The 12,678-nt window shown below is 38.1% G+C and overlaps 1 long non-coding RNA gene across 3 annotated transcripts; it reads right to left on the reverse strand.

Annotated features, from left to right (window-relative positions):
* Window positions 1-6,309: 6,309 nt before the first annotated feature.
* On the reverse strand, window positions 6,310-11,782 carry LOC120293202. Of its 3 annotated transcripts, XR_005550916.1 has the most exons (5): window positions 11,493-11,782; window positions 11,310-11,394; window positions 11,132-11,208; window positions 6,859-7,659; window positions 6,310-6,781 (listed from the first exon to the last, which is right to left on the reverse strand). It is a non-coding gene; the product is annotated as an uncharacterized LOC120293202 (long non-coding RNA). The 3 variants fall into 3 exon arrangements; XR_005550917.1 differs by having other exon boundaries at window positions 6,310-7,659; window positions 11,310-11,410; window positions 11,493-11,772; XR_005550915.1 differs by having other exon boundaries at window positions 6,310-7,659; window positions 11,493-11,765.
* Between the last annotated feature and the right edge of the window lie 896 nt (window positions 11,783-12,678).

Here is a 12,678-nt window from a genome sequence, read left to right on the forward strand (position 1 = left end):
CCTAATAGAGATTTCAAATTTGTTCCTAAACACTCAATACTTGGCCCAAAGAGCTTCGAGTGTCCAAAGTGCCTTATAAATGGCACTTCCAAACACACCCTTACTCTCATTCATCAAATGTAGCTCAAGAAAAATCGATAATCAGTTGAAAGAACAAAAACAAAAAATTTCAAGGTTTTTTGTAGCTAGTGAAATTTTGAACGTTTTATTTCAAGCAAATTGTACATTAAGCACATAAGAAGGTTAAACTGCAACATACCAAATAAGAAGTAATCGAAGCTTATATTTGGCACAAACTCGTAGGCAAGTAGTTTTCATTTCCCTCCAAGCAAGATTAGAGTAGTTGAACAAGGTTTCTATGTTGAGATTTAAGATAGCCTCTTCATTGCAATTTGTTGTCCACTAGGAAGTCTACCCTAAATGATTTTGTGTCTTCATTTAATTCCTTATCGCAACTTCTTAGAAGCTAACATAAGAAGGCTTTACATGTTTTTTTCTTCAACATCATTATGTTCAATACAATTTATATGTAACGCATTTTGAATTGTTTCTAACAGTTTGTAATATGTACCTGGAAAACTTCACCAAATCCACTTTCACCCAACTTTTTTTCATGAGAGAAATCATTTGTTGCAGCTTGTGTTGTAGCCAAATCAAACTGCAAGGACTCCACGGTGGTAAGTTCATTTGCACCGACATTACAAGACAACTCAATTTAATTAAAAATTAAAATAATAATGTTGCTTTTTATAAATAGTAATGGATATAGAGTTGCCAGTGCTTGGGGACATTTATCACAATGAAGAGCACCAGTTAAACTAGCATGTTGTGTCTCCCTACCCTAGGCAATCTTTCCTCTCTAGATCGGTCATGAAGAAAAGCAAAAAGAAATAAAATCATCAATACTAAAGGAAACAAATGAGATGAATCTTATATCACGATCACTTCTTCATGCTAAGGGTGGTGTTCATTGTGGTGCAAATGCTACCCATTCTTGGTGGGAATCCTTAATGGTTAGGACTACTTTGAGGCCTCATTCTAAGGTTAGTAATGGTGACTTTATATCACGTTGGTATGTCGGGGTGTCCACAATGTGTGCACATGAAAATTTCTCCCTCTTTTCTTTGCTTTCTCATTTTCCTTGCATTTGTCACCGTCTTCACTAACTTTATGCCCATATATGGGGAGGCAACTTTGAAAGTAACCGAATTGTGGCTATTGAAGCATAGGTTTGGGCTTTTGGAAACATGGGCTGAACCCATCTATAACTATAGTATATTTAATCAGGTTGATCTCAACTTCTACGATGACACGGGCTCCAAGAAAATATTAGGTGGGATCGTTTTTCCATGTCATCAACAAGACACTCCATTAATTGGTTACCACATGTCCTAGTGAACCTATTAATTTCAATTCTTTTCTCACCTCGTTTATTTCTCTCTACTTCGTTACCCTCTCTCTCCTTTCCCTTCTTCCTTATGCATCACACCATAAATCAAGAAATACTTACACTTCATTAACAAGCTATGCAAACAAAAATGTGCACAACAAGATGACTGAATTTACAAGCAAAATTCACAAGCAAAATCCCTTGAGCTTTTGTACAATTCATTAGGAATCAAAGTTGAAATTAAGGCTCCATTCATTTCGTGGAAAATAATTTATGGGAAAATGTTTTTCGGATTTCTCGGCATTTGTTTCACGGAAAATGAATTCCTTGGGGAAAATGTTTTCCATTAAAGGAAAAAAAAAAGTCTTCTAAATTAGGGAAAAATGTTTTTCACTTTTGAAAGTGGAAAACATTTTCCTCACTTGATCTTTTTTATCTCACACCTCTAGAAATCCTGACTTCCTCCTCCCTTTTATTTTTCTTCTTTTTTTTTTTATTCAAATTATTTTTTAATTTCCTTTTTCTTTTTTAATTCAAATTATTTTAAATTTCCTTTTTCTTTTCTATTTCTTTTCTTTTTGTTTTCTTTTTGTTTTCTTTTTGTTTTCTTTTGTTTTCTTTTTGTTTTCTTTGTTCCCCATCTTTTTCTTTCTTGGCTAGTCATTGGTTGTTGCTAGGCGAACCTCGAGCTCGTCGATCTCAAGCTCGCGCTCTGCACTCTTGCGTATCATTTTCTTTATTTACTCTACTCTATAGTTGTACATTGCTCAAACAAATGGCTCTATATGCTTTGCTTCATTTTTTCTTTTGTTTATTAGAACACAAAAGACGCAAGGGAAGAACGGGCCACTCAACTAGAAGATTCTCATGAGGGCTATACATGCTTTGCTTTTTTTCTCTTTTGCTTCTTTTTAAAATCCATACGAACATTTTTTAGAGTAGATGAGCATTTGGTGACAATGAGGGAACAAAGATATAAAGTAAGTTTGTCTGGATTTAAAGGCAAGTTCATATTTGATGGATTTATAGGTCGGTAAGTAATGCATGCCTAAGTGGTGAAGTTTTAGAAAGTATTTTCCTTACCGAACACCGGAAAATATTTTCCGAAACATTTTAGGTTTTAGCCAAACACTAGAAAATATTATCATTTTCCTGAAAAATGACTTATGGGAAAATATTTTCCGGAAATGACCCATTTTTTATGAAACGAATGGACCCTAAAACTTAATTAAATTTCTTTTCCAATTCTCTGTTTCTTTTGTAGACAAAATCTCAAGGTTATTAAATGAAACGAAAGGTGAACATGCTTCAACTTGCATAAACCTTCATAAACTCATAGCCAACCTCGAAAAACACAAACACCTACACTTCATAGAAACCTTAAGCCTGAGCCTTGCTCTCACTCGTTGTTGTTTCTGAGAACATGAAGCACAACGACGCGATTGCTAGGTTCAACAACCCTTAAAGAAGCGCACGTCAGCAACTCCTTGCTCTATGACCTCGACACCGATCATCATTGTCTGGTCTCCATGAACTTCGATTGGAGGTTCTACGGTGGCGACCTGGATTAGAGCGGTAAAACTTTGATGCCATGAGAGAGAGAGAGAGAGAGGAGTTAACGAAGGTAAGAAGAAAATTGGGTCCTACTTGGACACGTTGCATATTATTAATGGAGTCTCATTAACGGTGTGAAAGACGGTCTCACTTAATGTTCTCGCCACTTGTCTTTATCAAAGACTAGTCCACTAAACAATTGGTACAAATTTCCAGAGGATATTGTACAATATTATCTAATAAACGACAAAAGAGAATGGAGTTGATAAGACAACGGCAAAAGTTAAAAATATAGTGTTAAATAGTAAAAAGTTCTCTTTCTGTTCGACAGAGCTTATCTCTACCAATGGTGGTAGCCCACCCCCAAAAACCCTACCCCTTTTCGTTTCCCATAAACCCTAAATCCTTTCAGTCCCCCTTCCAGATTATGACGATGAGATCCCTACTGTTGACGCATAAATTTTGGCGACCCGTTTAGTCATTTATCGATTTAAAAATTATGGGTTAATTTTATCTCTAAAAAAAATATTAATTGCATAGCATATAGATTTAGATGCATTTGTTTTTAATTTGCATTTTGTGCATTTATTTATTGGACCGGTGGCAGATGAGTTGAAATTAGTGGTTTTGAGTTTTAACTTGGCAGGCCGGACTAAACCCATGAAGCGAGCAAGTTGGCCCAAGCTCATGTTTTTAATAATCGAAAATTATCTCGTGGGAAAATAGAAATTTTGAAATTTTCTAAGATATGAATTTTTTGGGATAGGGCATATGTGACAGGAAGATATTGTGATTTATCTTTACAAGATTTGGATTTAGAGAAAAATTCTATCACAATCTTGAATAAAATTGGTGAAGGAATATTGCATTTGAAAAAAATCTCCGTGGATATCGATTAAAACCCTAATCCATGGCCTATAAATATATTTAAACGCGTAGGGTTTTGGGAGGCCACACAATTGAGAATACACAGTCACAAACGGTGAGAGTCAGCAATTAAAATTCGAGTACGTAGAGATACACGTGAGGAGAAACAAAGCAGAGAGGTCCTGTACATGGATCAAGAGAAATCGTGAGTGCAGAGCTTGAATAATACTCACGGCCAAAACAGGGAGTACACATGTGCTCTGCCACAAAGAAGATGGCCACTTTTTGATCACGTGGAGAGGGAAAAGAAAAGGCTCTGGGGATTTTACCACGTATCTTCCTTAGTCTTAATCTCTCGTAGCGTGTCCAACGAAGTTCCAGCGGGTTCTTCTTTTCTTGAGACAGCACCGCCAATCATCCCACATCAAGAATCCAGTCCAGTGTTGACGAGATCCGTTGCCACCTCGTGGACTATCATAGCTCGCCATCGCAGGGTTAACCCGCAAGTTCACTGACCGTTGCTCGCCGTCCCGAAGAGCCTGTTACCACTCGACACCACCCCGACGAGTTGTTGCTGCCCGCGCTCGCTGCCTCACAACAAACCCAGGAGATCCAGCTACTGCCGAGCGACCTCACCAGCCGCTGCAACCCGAGTTGCTCTGCTTGACGCCGCCTGGAGCCACCCCACTACTCGCCGCCCTTGCCGGAGTTCCCCTTTGCCGGACCGATCGACCCGTTGTCCTTGGCAACCCACTACGAGCGAGCTGTGCCCGGAAAAAAGAACAAAAAAAGAAAAATCAGATTAGGTAGTTTTTCTTTTATTTTATTTTTATTTTTATTATTATTTCTTTAATATTCTGTTTTAGTGGAATTATTCCTTAATATATTATTGATATCCCAACATGAAATAGTCCTTCAAGCTAGCGATTGACAGTCCGATTTTCGTGCCCGAAATCCGACTCGCAATCTCTTACAAAAATCGACAATCTAATCTTAAGCCCGAGATTCGATTCGCGATTTAATTTTAAAATTGATCAACCCGATCTCATATGGGAGATATGGTTTGGATATCAACATTATCTTGCTTGATTTGATGTCGTGGTATTTAAAAATTTTATTTTCGTAAAAGAAAAAATCAAAAAAAAAAATCTTAATTAGGATTAGGTTTGTTGTTATCTTGCATATTTAGGATTGCAATCTTATTACGAATTTTTAAATAAAAAAATCCAAAAAAATAAAGTGCATTCATTTAGGTTGTTAGTTTTTTATTTGAATTGCATGTTTAATTATGTGTTAATTTTAATTTCGAATTTCTTAAAGAAAAACACACAAAAAAAAATCATTGTGCATATTAGATTAGAATTGCATGTTTCATTTTAAATTTAGATCATCTTTTTTAGATAAATTGCATTTTAGATTTTGATAATGTCTTAGTTTAAATTAGGATTTAACATGACTTAATCCCTAGTTTAAATTAGATAGAATCTTAATCTAGCTAGATCATTTCAAATTTCATAAAATTTGTCTTAGGATAAATTAGTTGCAATTTCTAGGATAGATTGCATTTTTAAAATAAAAAATGTCATTTGCATGTCATATAGAATTAGGTTCATGAAATGCACGTCATTTTAGTGATTATTGTTAGGTTCATTTCTAATTAGAAATTGTCCATCATTAGATTAGGTCATTTAATAAATGTCGCGTGACATATAGCTCGCATATTAAATTGTATGTCGCATGTCATTTTAGTTAAAATAATCTTGTACGTCATTGCATTGCATCACACGTCATTAGAATTAAGTCATTTTGGTTAATTTAGATTGCATATTTAATTATTGCATGTTCATTAAGAAATCACAAAAAAAATTATTCATTCATATAGTTTAGGACATATTGCCATGTCATATCATTTCATATTAGATTAAAAGCATTGCATTGCATATGGAGTATATTTTCATTGAAAAAGAGAAAACAACAATTGAGTAATTGCTTGTTAATTAGAAACCATATCTAGGGTTGTTGATGTGGATTTTAATTTAACTCTGCAGATGCTTTCGTTGCTTTGAGATAAGTCCTGCATTATTTAATTGCTTTCTTAGGTGTTAAATTGGTGGTTTGCGCATCTGCATGAACACCTCACATGTTAGGGAAATAGATTTAAAATCAATCCAAATTGCTTGCCAAACATTTTTCAAAATAAAAAGAAAGGTACCGAAAGGGCGTTAGAGAAATCTAACGTAACCAAGTCCCCGTACCCTTAGTCTCTAGTTCGTAGGAGTAAAGTAAATCTCCCGTTACTTTACTAGGGTTTCTAATTGACCCACCAAAAAAGATTATTGGCGACTCCTAGTTAAAATTCAATTGCATGTTAACAATTCAAACCTAAGTCGCGAATTGGTATGAGCTTGGGAGAGCCCGAGTTAAGTCTAGACTTAATAATCCATTAGCCAAACCATAGGTGGTTCACCCCCCGAAAAAAATTGGTCACGACACCTACATTGAACCCATGGAAGACATAACCTTTTTTACTTTCCCACATAAAACCAGAAAACTTCCCCCACAAAGCCTATTTCGCCCGCATCCTTAATGGATGGCTGAAATTGACTGCCCTCCACAAAATCGGTTCGTGTAATCCGTAATCTTTGCTTTGGGTCTTGTTAGCATCCTCATCTTGCCTTTAATCATCTGGGTATTTGCAATCGTCTGGTTTTCTTTCGCTCGGCTAGATGAATGGAGTTTGGAAGAATGTAGTCGAAACTAGTGTTTCTGGTCTCTCCCCCAAAATCTTGCTTCGTTTTGTCCTCTATTTATAAGGCAGAGTAAATGGAAGAATCTGGAGGGACGGATAATCGTCTAGCAATTCTTTGCCGAAAACTGGGTAACTTAAGGACGGAAGTTGATGCCCCACCACGAGAAAAAGTGATTTCTGAGGAGATTCTGGACGAATGTAATCGTACAGTGTTTAGGAAGCTGCATTCGGGAGGAAACATCAACTATCAAGCATTTCTCAACACAATGAAGAAAGCGTGGAAGGTAGATTCAGTTACCTTTGCACAACGGGAATTGGGTATATTATCTTTCACCTTTGATTCTGAGATGGATAAAGAAAGAGTGTTAGCGAACAGTCCATGGTCTTTTGCGAGTAATTTATTAATACTTAAACCATGGGAACCCAACAAACCTGCCCAATGTTATAAATTCAACAACTGTGCTTTTTGGGTTCAAGTTCACGGCCTTCCTATTGAATGGTGTTCTGAGGAGGTAGTTTCCCACATAACTCAAATCTTAGGTGGTGTTTAGGAAGTTAAAGTGGAAAAAAAGAAGGGAGTGGCTTGTCAGAAAGTGGGAAGGGCAAGGGTTGTTCTAGACCTGGATACTCCATTAAGTCCAGGAACCTTATATAACCTAGGAGATGGAAAGGTATGGCTGGATTTTAAGTATGAAAGGCTACCTCGCTTTTGCTACTCTTGTGGTAAAATTGGGCATTTCGCGAAAAATTGTGATGAAGTTCCCTTTGATGAGGTCAAATATGAAGAAAAGTTTTCAAATCGATTTGGGCATTGGCTTAAAGCAGAGGCCAAAGAGACTAGTCCATTTTGGCAAATATTTTATGGTGATAGTGTGGAAGACAACGAGGAAGAACAAGTAGCTACTGATATACCAGCCCAAAACACCCAAATAGTTCTTTTTACAGGGGAGCAGACAGCAATAGAACCCACATTTGAAAGGGCACAAACTAACTTTACCACTCCAGGGCACCAAGAGGAACAACAGCAGCACACTGGAAAATGTCCAATGAGTGTTGAAGTGGCAGAACAACAGAAGTTGCAGTCTCAGAAATTTTCATCCTGGCCAAAACAAGAAGGGTAAAAAAAAACCAACCAGGGCTCTTAAATGTTCACCGGCAAAGAAATTGAAGAGGTACAATCCTTATAATTCTATCCCTACAGAGTTGGCTGACTTTGATGAATCTAAGCTCTAGGAGACACTTGTTAATATTTCGAATTCTACTATGGGATGGGCTTTGGTGGCTAGCCCTAACAAGCCACCGGGTTACAAATGAAGATATTGTGTTGGAACTGTCAGGGGTTGGGCACACCTCTGACAGTCCAAAACTTGTGAGCCATTACGACTCATGAAAGGCCCGATTTGGTTCTGTTAATGGAGACTAAAAACCAAGAAAATGTAATTTCTCGTATTATAAGACAACTGAAATTCAGTCATAGCTTTGTGGAGAACCCAATAGGAATTGCAGGGGGTTTAACGGCTCTATGGAATGAGGAAGTGGTAGTCAAAGTGGAATCAGCTTCCCAAGAAATGCTAAATTTGGTGTGTGAAGAGTATCCCAACCGGAACAAAATGCTGCTCACTTGTATTCATGCTCCTAATAATTTTCGGGAGAGATTAAACTTGTGGGAAAAAATGAGGCAGGTCAGTGTATCAGATGCTTTACCGTGGGTTTGTTTGGGGGATTTTAACGAAGTTCTCTATTACTGGGAAAAGATGGGAAATAAAATGGCTGAAAACTATCGTATGCAGGCTTTCCAAAAGTGTTTAGATGAGTGTTCGTTGATGGAAATAGATTGCAAAGGATGTGCTTTTACTTGGTCAAATAATAGGGAAGGGACTGACCTTGTTAAGGAGAAGCTGGATAGGGTGCTGTGCAATTTAAATTGGAGGCTCTTGTTCCCTCAAGCGGAAGCATATGCTCTCCCAACTGTTGGGTCTGATCATAGCCCTTTACTACTTGCGTATAGTGCTGAACCTGTTAAGAAAAGAAAGAGATTTCGATTTGAAGCCTTCTAGATTGATGATGCTGAATGTAGAGATATTGTAAAACAATCATAGCAATCTCCTAGTCTCAATGAAGTCGGTTTGGGGAACAAATTGAAGGCTGTAATCCATGCATTGTGGGAATGGAGCAAACAGAAATTTCCAAACAGCCATCTTCGCATTAATGCCCTCAAGCAAGAACTATAATCCCTAACAAATTGTGTGGACCAGACTCAAAATTCAAATAGGGCTCGGCTTTTAAAGGAGGAAATTGAAACTTTATGGAGAAGAGAGGAGATGTTTTGGGGGTTAAGATCCATAATTAATTGGTTGAGATGGGGAGATAAAAATACGAAATATTTCCATGCAGCAACTATCCATAGGAGACAAAAAAAAAAAAAAACAGAATTTCTATGCTAAAGAATATGGAAGAGATTTGGATAAGGGATAAACAACATCTTCAGAGTCTCACAATCTCATTTTTCAAAGATTTATACACCTCGGTGGGACCTAGAAATTGTCAACCGGTACTTGATCAATGTCCCACGCTAGTTGGAGATGATATAAATGCATGTCTTGTGGCAGAAGTAACCATGAAAGAAGTTCATGATGCTGTTTTTCAACTAGGTGCACAAAAAGCTCCAAGTCTAGATGGCTTAAATGGAATATTTTATCAACACCATTGAGATGTGATCAGCAGGGACATATTTGAGGAAGTTAGGGGGTTTTTTTGCTCGGGGATCTTAGAACCAATCCTAAACAAAACCCATATAACCCTTATCCCGAAGATACCCAATCCATAAAAACTTGACCAATATCACCCCAGTAGCCTTTGTAACTTTGCATACAAGATTATATTGAAGATTATGGCAAATAGACTTAAAAGATGGATGTTGTTGTTGATTTCAGGGGAACAAAGTGCTTTCGTCAGTGGGAGACAGATTCAAGACAACATATATATATATATATAGTACAGGAGGTGCTACATCAACTAAGAATGAGGAAAAGGAAAAAGCATTTCCAAGTAGTATTGAAATTAGACATGCAGAAAGCCTATGATAGAGTGGAATGGGATTTTCTTGAAGGATGTTTGCGGAAAATTGGTTTTTGTGAAAAATGGATCACCTAGGTTATGCATTGTGTTACTACGGTCACTTTTAGAATCAATTTCAATGGGGAGCCTCTTCCATACTTCAAACCTTCTCGAGGTATCAGACAAGAGGACCCGCTATCACCCTATCTTTTTATCCTAATAGCAAACTGTTTGTCTCATATGATGGGGAAAGCTCTAAATGAGGGGAGTATAAAAGGAATCTAGCTAAACAGGTTTTGTCCCACCTTGACCCATCTTTTATTCGCGGATGACTATATTTTTTCTTGATGGGACCATTCGGGAATGCCAAAATGTCTCAGTTGTTTTAAATTAGTACTGTTATGCATCTGGGCAAGCTATAAACCTGAACAAATCAGGTATTTTCTTTAGCAAAGATTGCCCTCAGTTATTGAGAGACAATATGGCAAGAGAATTAAGAGTTCCAGAGTTGAATCAAACAGGAAAATACCTAGGTATCCCCTCTGATTGGGGAGCCTCTAAGAAACAGATGTTTGCATGGATATTAGGTCGGGTAAACATGAAAATGGAAGGATGGAAGGAACAAATCATATCGAAGGCAGGCAAGGAAATTCTCCTGAAGTCGGTCATACAAGCATTACCACAATATGCAATGTCAGTTTTCAAAATCCCAGCATCAGTTTGTAGAGCAATTGAGAAAAAAAATAACCAACTTCTGGTGGAAAAATAGTGAAACAAGAGCTGGTCTGCATTGGAAAAAATGGGAAATCCTTAAAAACATAAAAGACATGGGAGGAATGGGGTTCAAGGACTACTTATTGTAAACAAGGCTCTCCTAGGTAAACAAGCTTGGAGAATGGTTAAAAATCCAGAGGCATTATGGAGCAAACTCATAAAAGGGCTATATTTCAGTCGAACAGACTTTTGGCATGCAGAGAAAGGTACCAAGCCTTCATGGGGATGGCAAAGTCTAATTATGGGTAGGGATGCGATATCAAACTCAGTGATGTGGTCAATCGGGAATGGAGAAAATGTTAATATCAGAACTGACAGATGGGTAAAGAGAGGACTAATCGGGGGGCCTGAAAACATAAATGATCCAAAAAAGGTTTCTGAATTGATGAACTTCGAAGAAGAGAGGTGGAACGAACAAATTCTAAACGAACTCTTTGACAAACAGACCACTCAGGAGATCCTTGCTATTCCCATTAAACGACAAGCACCAAATGATGAATTAGTATGGATAGGAAGTAAAGATGGGACTTTTACGTAAAAAAACAGCTACAACACTCTTAGAGAAGAGACGACAATCAAGGCAGCAGTTGAACACCCATCTTCCTCCTACCAAACACCAAAAGCACTATGGAAGGCTATATGGAATATGTAGATTAGCCCTAAAATCAAGATATTTATATGGAATGTCTATCAAAACGCCATCCCATCCAAGGAGAACTTATGGAAAAGAAATATATTACCTGATCCAGTTTGCACCCTTTGCCAAACAGAAGTTGAAACAGCTGAACACATTTTTCTCCTTTGTCCCTGGACTGAACTGGTTTGGGATAACCCGGAAATCAAAGTACAGATAGTTAAGCACAGAAACTCGAATGGATGCATGGTTGGTGCATTTTGTAGTGAGAGGCACTAACTTACCTCCCTTGGAAGCGATTTCTAACATTCTTTGGCAAATTTGGAAGGGCCGCAACAACTTTACATTCCGGGGAAGCAAGCCGAATGCCTACAACATTGTAGATCTAGCTCGGTTTCAGCAGAAAAGTTTCGAAAAATGGAGCGTTCAACGTACTCAAGCAAGAACTACAGGGGAAAACGACTCACCTCAGATCTGGGTTCCTCCAGCGGTGGGCACGCTTAAAATCAACGTCGACGGGTCGCTGAGTGAGGACTCGACAGAAGGAGCTATCGCGTGTGTTGTCCGAGATCACACAGGCGCGCTCGTGGATGGCTTCACCAGATCTGTTCGAGCGGTTTTTACCGCTCAATTGGAAACCCTAGCCCTCTTGGAAGCGCTGAAATACATCCAGCGTATGAGATTGAAAGCTGTTTCTGTGGAAACCGACCATCAAAATCTAGTACGATCCCTTAACACCACTGAAGTCTTTAACTGGGAAGCACGTGCACTTTTGGCAGCGTGCAAAGATCTTCTAGCAAATCTACAGCTTGTGGGCCTAGATTTCTGTTCTAGAACAGCAAATTCGATTGCTGATTGGGCTGCACGTAAGCATAGGAAGAAATCTTTACCGCCCAATTGGGTTTCTTTTCCTCCCCCGGCCCTCTGGGCTTTACTTTGTATCGACGCCCCAGTCTTGGGCACTGTTGGAACTACACCAGCTATGATATAAATAAATAAAAAACCATCTTTCGACCAAAAAAAAAAAAAAGTCGGTGTTCTTTTCCAACATGGAAAGTTATGGCCAAGGTCAAAGCAAGTCAAGAATATTGACAAGACAATCTTTTGAATTGCTCGCAATGAGTGTGAATGTTAAAAAGAATTCCGAGTGTTTCCAATTCCTTTTTTCCACGAAAGACATGCCGCTTTTTAGAACAATTGTTAGGGACTTTGAATTATACTCCTTGAAATCCGCATTTATATAAGAAAAGAAAGCACATCCGCATTTCACCCAATAGCAATACTTTGTTCAAACCCAGATGGTTAATCACATTTATTGCAAATCCTTATAGTTCCATCAACCATCTATGCACAGTTCTTTTGTTGAAGCCGTCAAATAAAGAAAAGAGTTGTCTGAACTTTTGTTATTTCCTTTTCTTCCACAAATTCTTCTTTTCCTTTTCTTATCTTTCGCTTATTCTCAATTCCATGAGTAATGCCACTGCCCTCCTCCTTATGTGATAAGAAGGCGAACTTGAGCAAAGATGGGCTGATGCAATGCAGAATCGAAATGTCGATAATGGTTAGGCACGGAAATAAGGCGAGGGTCGTGTGAGTCGTGGTGGAGGGGGGAGGGGGAGAGAGAAAGAGGATGATCCCAAAATATTTTGGATA

This window comes from Eucalyptus grandis, chromosome 5 (genome assembly GCF_016545825.1).
Source record: "Eucalyptus grandis isolate ANBG69807.140 chromosome 5, ASM1654582v1, whole genome shotgun sequence".
Lineage (NCBI taxonomy): Eukaryota > Viridiplantae > Streptophyta > Magnoliopsida > Myrtales > Myrtaceae > Eucalyptus > Eucalyptus grandis.